The sequence below is a fragment of the Gekko japonicus genome, unplaced genomic scaffold, assembly GCF_001447785.1.
Source record: "Gekko japonicus isolate JY-2015 unplaced genomic scaffold, Gekko_japonicus_V1.1 scaffold1534, whole genome shotgun sequence".
NCBI classification, from domain to species: Eukaryota; Metazoa; Chordata; class Lepidosauria; order Squamata; family Gekkonidae; genus Gekko; species Gekko japonicus.
This window is the reverse complement of record NW_015164232.1, coordinates 104,944-117,371: the sequence shown is the minus strand read 5'-3', so window position 1 is coordinate 117,371 and position 12,428 is coordinate 104,944.

The window sequence follows — 12,428 nt, the reverse complement described above, 5'->3', positions numbered from 1 at the left end:
TAGCAAAAGTGTTCAGGAGCTGGAATGACAGCCCCCAGAGTGGAATGAAATCCCCTAGGAGGAGCAGACATATTCTGGGACTGGAATGGCAGCCCTCAGAGTGGATTGATGGCCTGTGGGTCATAGGAGAAGTGTTCTGGGACTGGAATGGCAGTCCATTGATGGCTTGTCATTTCACTCCCAGAACTCTTCTGCTCCTCCCAGGGGCTGTCATTCCAGTATGGGGGTAGTCATTCCTGTCTCAGAAGACTTCTATTACTCCCAGTGGCTGTCATTCCGGTCCCAGAACACCTCTGCTACTCCCAGGAGCTGTCATTCTAGTTCTAAAACAATTTTGTTACTCCCTTGGACTGTCATTCCACTCAGGAGACCGTCATTCCAGCTCCAGAACAATTCTGCTACTCCCAGAAGGTGTCATTTCACTATGCAACCTGTCATTCCAGTGCCAGTACACTTCTCCTCCTATAAGGGGCCCCCATTCCAATCTGGGGCTTTCATTCTAGTCCCAGGACACTTCTGCTACTCCCAGGGGGGGCATCATTTCACTCTGAGGGCTGTCATTTCACTACCAGAACACTTCTGCTACTCCTAGAAGCTCCACTTTGCTACTCTACTCTGTAACCTGTCATACCTGTCCCCAAACAGTTCTGCTACTCCACATAGTTGTCATTCCACTCCAGGGGCTGACATTCTAGCCCCAGAACACTTCTATTATTCCAAAAAAACGGTCATTCTAGTTGTGAGGGCTATCATTCCACTACCAGAACACTTTTGCCACTCCCTGGGGCTGTCATTCCACTTGGTGGGCTGTCATTCCAGTCCCAGAGCACAAATTCTATTACAGGGAACTGTCATTCCACTCCAGGACCTGTTATTCCAGTCCCGGAGCAATTTAGCTGAGCCCAGAGACATTTATTGAAAACCTATTCTGTATTTCCATTGCAACTATTTTATGTTGTAATGCATTTCAATGGAGCCTGTGCAAGTCAATTGGCACTCCTGGCTTCCATTATCTTCAATAGGCCTTCAAGCCTCTCCCATTGTTTTCAGTGGGAATCCTGCCATTCCTTTTAGTGCATCACTTCTGCTGGGCTTGCACTCCCCCTTCTGTGATTCTGTGCTTCACATCAGTCTTGTTGAACTGGCATTGCCACAATGGCAGTGAGTTCTGCTGGGCACTAATACATTGCACTGGTTCTGCTGTGCTTGCAACCCCCACCCCTTGCTTGGAGTGTGAGTCTGTGCTAGACATCAGTTCTGTTGAGCTAGCATTGACATAATGGAACTGGATTCTTCTGAGCATTCTTTTATTGCACTGGTACTGCTACACACTCTATACATTGCACTGGTTCTGCTGGGCTTGCATAAATGCCCCCCTTCAGTTTCTACTGCAAAGATTCTTTGGTTTGACCTTAGTTCTGTTGGGTTTGCATTGCCACAGTGGCACTGGTTCTGCTGAGCACATTGCATTGATTCTGCTGGGCTGGCAAAAATGCACCCCACCTTCAGTTTCTACTGCTGAGATTATCTGGAACTTTGATTATGTTCTGCTGGTCTTCTATTGTCCTTGCTTTTTTACTGTTTCCCCCCTCCATTGGAAACAAATGAAGATGGGGCACCTTCTTTGAGGGGCCATAACTTGGACCCCATAAATCCAATCCTCATCAAATTTGAAGGGCAGGTAGAGGAGAGTCTGCTGGAGATCCCCTGTGAGACTGGTGTCTCTAGCACACCATGGGGCATTCTACAACATCACAAACCTCACAAACTAAACCAGTTCATTTAGCCCCTAAAAACCAAACCAAACTTTCCCAGTTTGTGCCCATCCCTACTCCTTTACAGTGCAACCCTAGTCCAAACGGGGAGACCCAGTGGCAGCTTTTTACTACTGAAAATCTACACAGAAATTCATGGATCTCTCATCACTTCATTTGGTTTGACCCACGATAACACGAAGGAACAACAACAAATGCAATTCTAGTATATACCTCTCTGAAAATTCCTCTCAATTTTTTGCACAAGCCTGCCCCTCATCCTCCTCCCTTAGATTAATAACACTTCACTCTGATTGAAAATAATACTTTATGTAAATATTCTTAGAAATGTCTAACGTTTGCTCTGAATCTTCCTATTAACAATGACATGAACCACACCCCATGAAATACGATCTACTGTTTAATTACCTGGGTGGTGAAGGGATGTAATTTTCTTTGGTTTCTTTGGAATTTGCTGTCTTTCATTTTAACTAAACTTTCTCTTTCCCCAAAAATTACGGGCTATCCCAGTGGAAGCCGAGGATAACAAAGAAGTTCTGTCACCAGATAGCGTTACAAGGATATATGCCAATGAGAGAAAATCCCACATGTGATAATTTAGTCCTCATAACATAGATAGTGCAAGTTCTTAAGGCTGCAGGCCCAGACTCAGGATGGCCTCATTGGACAACTGCTGGGGCACCACAAGGGCCCAGTGGCAGCTCCTGTCCTGCTGCCACATAGCATCACTGCCTCAGCCTACCTTTTTCTTCCTGTTTCTCCCAGTATGGAAGTGCAAAAGCCCCTGGGAGGAGCTGGATCCTGAAATAGGTGATACAATTATAAGTCATAAGCATTGCACACCTCACTGGTACACCTGATGGATAGCTTCTGTTTAACCTTATGATACAGAGACTCCATTGGTTTTTCAGTGAAAAAGAAAGTTTCACAAAGAGCACAGAGATACAAATTAAATCCCCCATCAAGTATTAGTTCATCTAGCATCTTGGAAGCCAGGAAGCATTACATTCAAACAGGCACTGAAGAGGAATTTAATTTGCTGAGATTTCTAGGAACCAGATTTTGACTAGTTTTCTACTGCATTACCTAGGCAGATTTTATTTCCTCAGCATATTGATATATAGTTGGGGCAAATATACGATTTCTCCATTAGCTCATTTCTTCACTAGAAAAGGCCTTGCCTGTGAAGAAGATTCTTCTAGAGTTGCCTCAGCCTAATCTAACCTGTCTTGCTAACTTCTCTGAGACAACTCAATTTCTTTCTACAAGGACTTAGCTTTCTGTCAAAACAATAAAGAAACTGCATGTCTCTAAGACAGTTAGACCCTCTCACACATCTTCTCAAAGTAAAACATGTATATTATTGATAGATACCAATTTAGTAAAACAGCCAGACACTTTCAAACACACACGTTACAGGGTTTTCATGGTGTTTGTGTTCATAATTTCTTCAAAAGCTGTTGCTTAAAAGGCCTGGCAAGAAGATGCTAAATATTAAGGCAGCTTGTTACCCTCCTCTGGGGATAGAAATCATATAGCTGAAAATGTTTAATTTATCAGACAATAATGTAAGATGTTATTTACTAGAATACAGGATGTACAATTTATGCAACAAAGCGTGAACATTTGAAAACCTGTTCACGGTTTCCCTCAGTGTAATAATTAAAAAGACAACTTGAATCAAATGCATGAGGCAAGAGAACATCTAAAGAAGAGGCACAAGGGCCAGCTTAGTTTGCTTTGAATTAATCGTCCCAGTTCTCTGTACTGAGACTGAGAGCAGAGATCTAGGCCAACTGAGTGAGGTTTTTTTCACCCAAACCAATTTTTTTGCCTATAAGGCCCATCCAACATGAGATGTAGGAGAACTATGATTCCATGACATTTTTATATTTACTTAAAAACTGCCACAGGGACTCTGCATTCGATAGAAACAGTGGTACCAGGGAGGTGTTTAAACCTTTCCCCCCTGTGCCATTTTCTAGTCTAAAAGGCCTCTCTCCCTAAAAGGTGCTATTAACTCCACAGCTGGGGAGAAAAAAAACATTTTTTTCTTTTCACTGGAAAGGGCAAACAGTAGCTTGAGGGCATGTTTAGATGGGGGGGGAAACAGTGTGAGGGAAAGGATCAGACTCCCCCTTCCCCCAATGCCAGTGCTCTGATCATATTCAGAGCCTTCCATACTGCTATAAAATAACATCAAAACATCTGGGAAATCTGGTCTTGCATCTCCAGGATCAAGAGTATACAAGAGCCCTGGTCCTGACGTGGAAGTCATAGTAATTTCAGTTGAATCTATTTCTATGCAAACAATAAATTCAAAATGACTGAGACTGGGATGGAATCAAAGCAAAACACAAACCAACATCTGGAGAATGGTGCACAGTATTTGTTTGGTAAGTTTAAGCTAGTTTAAGAATAGTTTAAGAATACACTGCAACTAAAATTTGTATTTATTTATTTTATTTACATTATTTATAGACCACCTTTCTCACTTAGACTCAAGGCTGATTACACAGATTGAGTCAGTACAATCGGCAGATGGGACATTCAATAAACAATGCAACAGGATTACATCTACAACATATGTCATTTGTATGTATAGTATGTATAGATGTGTAGGAGGCTCCTAGCCATGGGGCACAAGAAGGCTCTTCCTCCAGCGACCCTGCCAGCAAAGGGGGGCTTTCTCCATGCCCCGAAGGTCCTGCCACGGAGCGTCTCGAATGGGAATCAGAAGCACACACCGGAGCAAGCGTTTGATGGCCGAGCAATTTGCAAAGAAAAGCTGATCCAGCGTTGAAATGTGAGTTGGAGTTTAAGCAAGAATCACCAAAAATTTAAGCGGAAACCCACCCTTTAAAAGTGAGGGGGGACTCTCCCCCAATAAGAAAAAAAAACTAAGCAAACTTTGCGTTCATGTAAAACGGGGGTGGACCACTGAAGCAAGAGAGACTGAAATTAAAAGCATTTAAGAACTTACCAAGCTGTGCTGAGAGAATCAGAGACTGTGATAACTTGGAGAAAGTGTAAACAATCTCAAACATGTCGCCCACGAGGAAGGATGAGAAAGACAAACAAGTAAAACCAAAACTTCTTGCCAGAACTGATGGCCCAGCGAGTCCTGCCCCTAGACAGGACACAACTACGGAGTTACAAAAGATGCTGACGGAAGCATTGCGACCCCTGCTGGAACAAGTGACAGCACTGCACAGCAAATTCGATGCACAGCAGTTGCAATTGACTGAAATCGCCAAAAAAACAGATAAAACTGAACAAAAAGTAAAAGAAGTGGATACCAACACTAAAAAGCTTAAAAAACAACTACAGGTGATGGGAGGGGAAAGATTGATAGAGGAGTCTCAACTGTTACAGCTACAAATGGAGAGAGCAAGCTATGTCTTAAGATTTCAAGGTGTTCCTGAAGAAAAATCTGAGAATCTAAAACAAACTATGTGTGATGCATTAGGACCCATGGCAGATATAAAAACCGACACTTTACAAAGTGAAATTTACAAGAAATTTACAAGAAAAAATAATCTGCCTGGGGCAGTGATTATAAGATTCTCTAGAAGACAAGTGAGAGATCAAATTCTCAAAGCGACAAATGGATCTACCTTGAAGATCAAAGACAAAGAAATAAAAGTATTAAAGGACATCCGATTTGAAATAAGAAGGAAGAGGAGGAAATACAGAGATGGTGATATTTTTACAAAAGAAAAATATCCCCTACAGATGGTTAGTACCAAACGTAAAAAAAAAAGAAAAGGTAAAGGTTCCCTTGCTCGAAAGCCAGTTGAATCCGACTCTAGGGTTGCAGTGCTCATCTCTGTTTCAAAGCCAAAGAGCCAGCGCTGTCCAAAGACATTTCCATGGTCATGTGGCCGGCATGACTAAACACCAAGGTGCACGGAATGCTATTACCTTCCCACTGAAGTGGTACCTATTTATCTACTTTCAATTTCTTGCTTTTGAACTGCTAGGTTGGCAGGAGCTGGAACTAGAGACGGGAGCTCACTCCGTCATGCGGCACACTCGGGTCTCGAACTGCTGAATTACCGACCTTCCACAGCCTGCAGTTCAGCATCTTAACCGCTTGAGCCACCACTTCAAATTTATGGATGGAAAAGAAAAAATTGACTCTGTTGAAAAGGCACGAGAATTTCTGCGTCTACATAGTCGTCCATCAGGAGAGGTTGAAGCTGAGAAAGAGGACAGCACCAAAGACAGCGAAGAAGGAGAAGCAGCACCTTCAGATGAGGACTCAGACTCTAAATTAGGGGCAGCTTCCCCGAAGACAAGCTATCAATTGAGAAAGCCAAAGTATAAAAAATGAGATGTTATCACACTCTGAAAGCTCTTAAAATGTATTGTTATAAATCTTATATTGCTTTTTTAGAAGTCAGAAGTAGAGGTGTTTAAAGTCATATTATTCGTATAAATTGATTGTTAGATGACCACTTTCAATGAACTTGAATTGAATTATGAGCTATAAGCTAATTTTGCTAAGCAGTTTGTATGACCACCATCTCTTGGGGTTTTAGTGGGTTTTCTTTATTTTCACCCATAGTATGTAGTTCCCTGCCCTGATTTCATTGTAGTTTTTATAGTTTGTATTTTATAGAAAATGCAAATAAAAAAATCCCCTACAGGGGGCACAAAAAAAAAAGGAAATGAGAAGGAGACAGATGGAATTAATTAATTTTAGATAAGTAATTTTATGAGATATTTATTTGGGAGTGTGTATAGGTTGCATACCTAAAGAGCAAGTGAACAGAGGGGCATACCTAAGTAGCAATGGATATGATTTTCAGACATAAATTCACAAGTTCTCTCCCAAGCATTTCCTATTAAAAATGGGCAGCAGAGTAGGGAAACACCTCTGCCTGAGACTAGAAATCTGTAGCCAGCCAGAGTAGCTATATATGCTGGAAAGGTCATTATGGAGAGTAGAATTCTTCTCCTTTCAACACGCTTTTAACACAGTAAGATAAGTTTACTACCATTGACCCCATATCTTTTCATGTCTAGAAAAAAAGTTTCAAAGCCATCTGTAGAAAGTATGCTATAGATGGATGTGCAAAACCTGTTCTTTATATCTGTGCAGATTTCTACCTTTCCATTCTCTGGTGTCATATATCCAAGGAAATTTCATTGACTTTCTTGGGTATCCATGGAGTCTCCAAGCAGTTGCTGTTCATGTGTGCATTTTCAACCTGACAAAGGCCTTTTTCTCTCCCCATCTGCTAGCACAATTTATGCATGCAGTCAAGGGTCCTGGAAAGGTAATGGTGCATAATCTTGTCCCTGCTACAGAGGATAGTAACAATGGTGATGAAACTATTCTCCAGACTTATTCAGACACCAGTTTTGAAAACCTTGACCTTTTCATAGAATCATAGAGTTGGTAGGGGCCATACAGATCATCTAGTCCAATGCAGGAACAGCCTAAAGCATCTCTGACAAATATTCGTTCAGCCTATTCTTAAAAGCTGCCAGTGAAGGGGAGCTAACCACCTCTCTAGGCAGCTGATTCCACCTTTGAACCACTCTGACCATGAAAAAGTTTTTTCCTTATATCCAGCCAATACCTTTCTGCACATAATTTGAAACCGTTGCTTCGGGTCCTATCCTCTGCTGCCAACTGGAACAGCTCCTTGCCCTCCTCCAAATGACAGGCTTTCAAATATTTAAAGAGAGCAATCATGTCTCCCCTCAGTCTCCTCCAAACTAAACATTCCCAAGGCCCTTAGCCTTTCCTCATAGGGCTCAGTCTCCAGACCCTTGATCACCCCCGTCGCTCTCTTCTGCACTCTCTCAATTTTGTCCACATCTTTTTTGAAGTGAGACCTCCAGAACTGCACATAGTACTTCAGGTGTGGCCTGACCAAAGCAGTATACAGAGGGGCTATGACCTCCTGCGATTTCGATGCTATGGCCCTTTTAATTCAACCCAAGACTGAATTTGTCTTTTTTGCCACCACATCACACTGACTGCTCATATTTAGTTTACAGTCCACTCTTACCCCAAGATTTCTTTCGCATACACTACTCCCCAGAAACGTATCTCCCATCCAGTATTTGTCCTTGACATTTTTGTGGTCCAGATGTAATATTGTGCATTTATCATTATATTGAATTACATCCTGTTTGCAACTGACCACTTCTCCGGATTATTCAGGTCTTGTTGAATTTTAACTCTATCTTCTTGGGTGTTTGCTACTCCTCCCAATTTGGTATCATCAGCAAATTTAATGAGTAGCCCTTCTACCCCTTCATCTAGATCATTGATAAAAATATTGAAAAGTACTGGGCCCAAAACCGAGCCCTGTGGTACCCCGCTGGACACCTCCCTCCAATCTGATGAAATACCATTGACCACCACTCTTTGGGTGCGGTCCTCTAACCAGTTCCCTATTCACCGAACTGTCCTATAGTCCAGTCCACAGTCTTCCAGTTTGCCCATCAGAATGTCATGGGGAACCTTATCAAAAGCTTTACTGAAATCCAGGTAAATCACATCAACAGAGTCCCCATGATCCAGTAAGCTCGTCACACAATAAAAGAAGGAAACCAGGTTGGTCTGACAAGATCTGTTGGGGACAAAACCATGCTGACTTCCCCGGATCATTAAGTGGTTCTTCAGATGCTTACAGATCGATCCCTTTAAAATCTGCTCTAATATCTTCCCAGCAAAAGAAGTCAGACTGACCTGACTGTAGTTTCCCGGGTCATCCTTCTTTCCTTTCTTAAAGATTGGAATAACATTCGCTCTTCTCCAATCTTGTGGCACCTTCCCAGTCCTCCAGGAGGCCTTGAAGATGATGGATAGAGGCTCTGCAAGTTCATTAGACAGGTCTTTGAGGACTCTTGGGTGCACACCATCTGGCCCAGGGGATTTGTATTCGTCCAGTGCAGCCAGGTGCCTCTCCACAACCTCCCTGTCAATGTCAACTGGACACTCAGGTGTCCTGTTATGTCCTATACCATCTCTAGATGGGCTCATGTTCCTCTGGGAGAAAACAGAGGCAAAAAAGTCATTAAGCCTGTCTGCTTTTTCTATGTCTACCAGAGTTTCTCCTTCTACTTCCAAAAGTGGTCCAATTGCCTCTTTTACCTTGTGTTTGCTTCTCATATATCTGTAGAAGTTTTTCTTATTGTAGCAAGCCCCCCTGGCCAGACCCAACTCATACTGAGCTTTGGTTTCTCTGATGGCTGATCTGCAGTACCTAGTAACTCTCATATACTCCTCTTTAGAGGTCTGACCTTCCCTCCATTTCCCTCCATTTCCTTTTTCTCCCTTAGCTTATTCTGAAGCTCTCAGTTCATCCACATCAGTTTCTTGGAGCCTTTACCATGTTTCCATCTTGCTGGGATAGTGAGGGCTTGAGCTCAAAAGCTCATGTTTGAGAAGAGCCCACTCTTCACTCGCTCCTTTCCCTTCCAGCACACTCCCCCACAGAATGACTCCCATCAAGACTCTGAGTTTGTTGAAGTCGGCCCTACGAAAATCTAACCTACAAGTCTGGCTATGAACTTCCTTGACACCCTCCCTCCCCAGCAACTGGAATACAAGGAGGATATGGTCACTTCCCCCTAAGGTCCCCACCACCTTCACCCTGTCTACCAATTCTTCCCTGTTGGTTAATATTAAGTTGAGTATGGCCGAGCCCCTTGTAGCTTCCTCTACCATTTGAAAAAGGAAGTTGTCGGCCAGACAGGTCAAGAAGTTATGTGATTCTTGTTGCTTTGTTGAGCCTGTCTCCCAGCACACATCGGGGAAGTTGAAGTCTCCCATAATTAGAAGGTTCTGATGTCTGGATACTCTACCAATCTGTTCAAGGAGGGCAGCATCCACTTCCTGTCCCTTGTCAGGCAGTTTGTAGCAGACTCCAACAACAATACCCTTTCTCCTGCCTCCCCTTATTTCCACTCATATACTTTCCACGGGGCTGTCAACCACATTCTCCAGAACTTCCTGACATTCTAGCCCTCTCTTCACAGACAGCGCCACTCCGCCTCCTCTTCTACCCGTCTGGTTTTCCTTTTCCAACTCCTACCCATCCACTACCACATCCCAGTCATGAGAATCATCCCACATTTCCACATGCTGGAGTTACTCCTGATTTTCTTGGGACTCGATCTGCAAGCATTGAAAACATTTTGGGCAAAGTTCTTCTGCACGTCTACCCTCCCTGTGTATTTTTACAGTTGTGAAGTCCGTCAATTTTCTTCCGCATGTGGCTTAAATAATGAAGATTTTCAAGGGAGGGGTTGTTGTCATTGGTGCCATTATCGGTAGTTTCACAGCACCTCCATTTATTTTTTAAAAAAGTTTCTAAGATATCGCTATAAAGCTGTAGTGTTGTAATGATGGTTTAAGCAGGTTCTCTGAATTCCCTGCTTTCATTTTTTAAGTAAGTCTCTAGCCCTTTCCTTGATGGAGATATAAGGGAAAAAGGTGTATCTCTGTGAGGGAAGAACATAACCTACTTTTTAAAAAAATGAAAGCTAGGAATTCACAGAACCTGCATAAACTATCATTACCCACTACAGTGTTAAATCAATATTTCAGGGTGATTAAATAATTGAAAGAACTGTCCGGGGGAGAAGGGAGTGGTTTAACAATGATGACAGTCCAATCATTGAAAAGTGGGTTGGAGGTGGGTGGGAGTGGGCAGGACAAAGAAAATTTATAGAAACAATTACCAGGGGGGGAAATGACAGTTTGGGGCCGGAACCAATGAAAAATCCCATGTGGAAAAGACCTTTGTTGTAGGGAACAACTGTAAATAGGTAAGAACAACTGTTTAAATGACAGACACACAAAGACTGAATGTAAAGAGAGGCTTCTTTATAGCAGAAGTGAAAGTGACTTATTAAAGAACAAAAACATGACAATTTCATTTTTTATACTAATGGAACTTCTCTGGATTTGCTGTAAAGGTGGGCCCGCTAGTGATATTTACAAAGGCTTTGGTCATTTCAATGTCTCTGTACCCACAAGGGTAGGCAAATGCATCATGCCTCCAGATGCTGCTGTAATGCACAAAGATGAACTTTGCACATCTGGATGGGGGGAGGTGCTACATTGTCCAAAGTCATTCTGATGAACATGTCATAGATAATGTGAAGAGGTGAAGAAAGTTGATAGGTATTACAGTGATTTGTACAGTGGTTGTTGGGGTGGGGGCTCTATCAGCCAATGTTATTTTAATTGTATTATTTTAACGGTTGTACATCACTCTGAGCCAGTTTTGGGAGGGTGGTATATAAATCTAATAAAATAAATAAATAAAATAATCCCATGCTCCAGTTAATGTCACAAAGAGAAAATGCTTAGCAACACAAAAGGCAATACAAAATGAGTGTTATATAAATATGGCATACATTCAAGATAAGCATGTCTATTGCCTTAGTAACAATTGAACTGAATAAGGCAATACCACAAACGGTGGCCAGATCTTCCTCTATAGTGAGAGACCACCTACCTCAAGTCCTGCCACTTCTGCTACAGTTCAATGTGGTGATGTCATTTCCAACACAAACCCAGAAGTTACATCACCATGTTGATGCAATACTCTAGGATTCCCCCAAAACTCTATGGTAATTTTTATAATTTTTATGGTAAGCTTTCTATAGCCGGAGGTAAATTATAGAAAGGCCATTCACTCCTATGAGCCTAATCATGCATAACTGTGTTGGGCTGTATCTCAAATGTGTGTAATTCTCTCAGCATCCTCACCTCCCCCCCCCCCAGCATATCAGCACATAGTAGACTGCTCTGCAGTAAATGCAAGCTTAGTGAGCAAGCTTATGTGTGTGAGTGCTATAATATCTTTAAATGACCTAAAAAACCTTGCTGAAATCCAAGAAGACAACTAAATTTGCAAGACCCCAACATGTGGACTAGAAGAAATAATCAGAAGACAGCCATGCAATTGGTTGAAAAACTGCACTCAGGGTGTACTGAAAACAGATTGAGAACAGATTTGAAAGACAATAGACTGGATGAATGTTTGAAATTTGATTTTTTACAGTGATAGATTTGGAGCATGATGCAGTTTATAACTTCTAAGTATTTTCCTAGATGACTTTGGTGGTCATCATGGGAAAGTTTGATATTGCATTTATACTGATTCAGTTACTTGTGTACAGAGTCAATGAGTGAGTAGCAGAGAGCAGGAACTGGCTCATTTAAAACACGAGTGCCAATAAAGCCCTTATGCCATGCCATTCTGTATTCCATTTACTTCTGAATTTAATGGACAAAAAAGTAATTTTAGAAACATTTTAAAGTTATAAAATCTCACTGCTATTTATGATAACCCCCCCCCCTTACTTGATGATTGAGTTAACTATCCACAGCTCCTGGCTGCTAGAGTGAGGGGAAGAAATCTGTTCCAGGAGCATTTTGTAAGCTTCCGAAATGACTGAAACTGCTTTTTCTAAAAAACAAAAACCTGCAGCATTTGAGATTGCACAATACAGTCTGCCAAGGCTTGCATTTGTGCTCCGTAACTTAAAGTCTCAAAATCCTTCTGTTGAAGAAGAAGAAGGAAGAAGAAGAAGAAGGAAGAGGAGTAAGAGGAAGAGGAAGAAGAGGAGGAGGAGGAAGAGGAGGAGGAAGAAGAAGAAGAAGAAGGAGGAGGA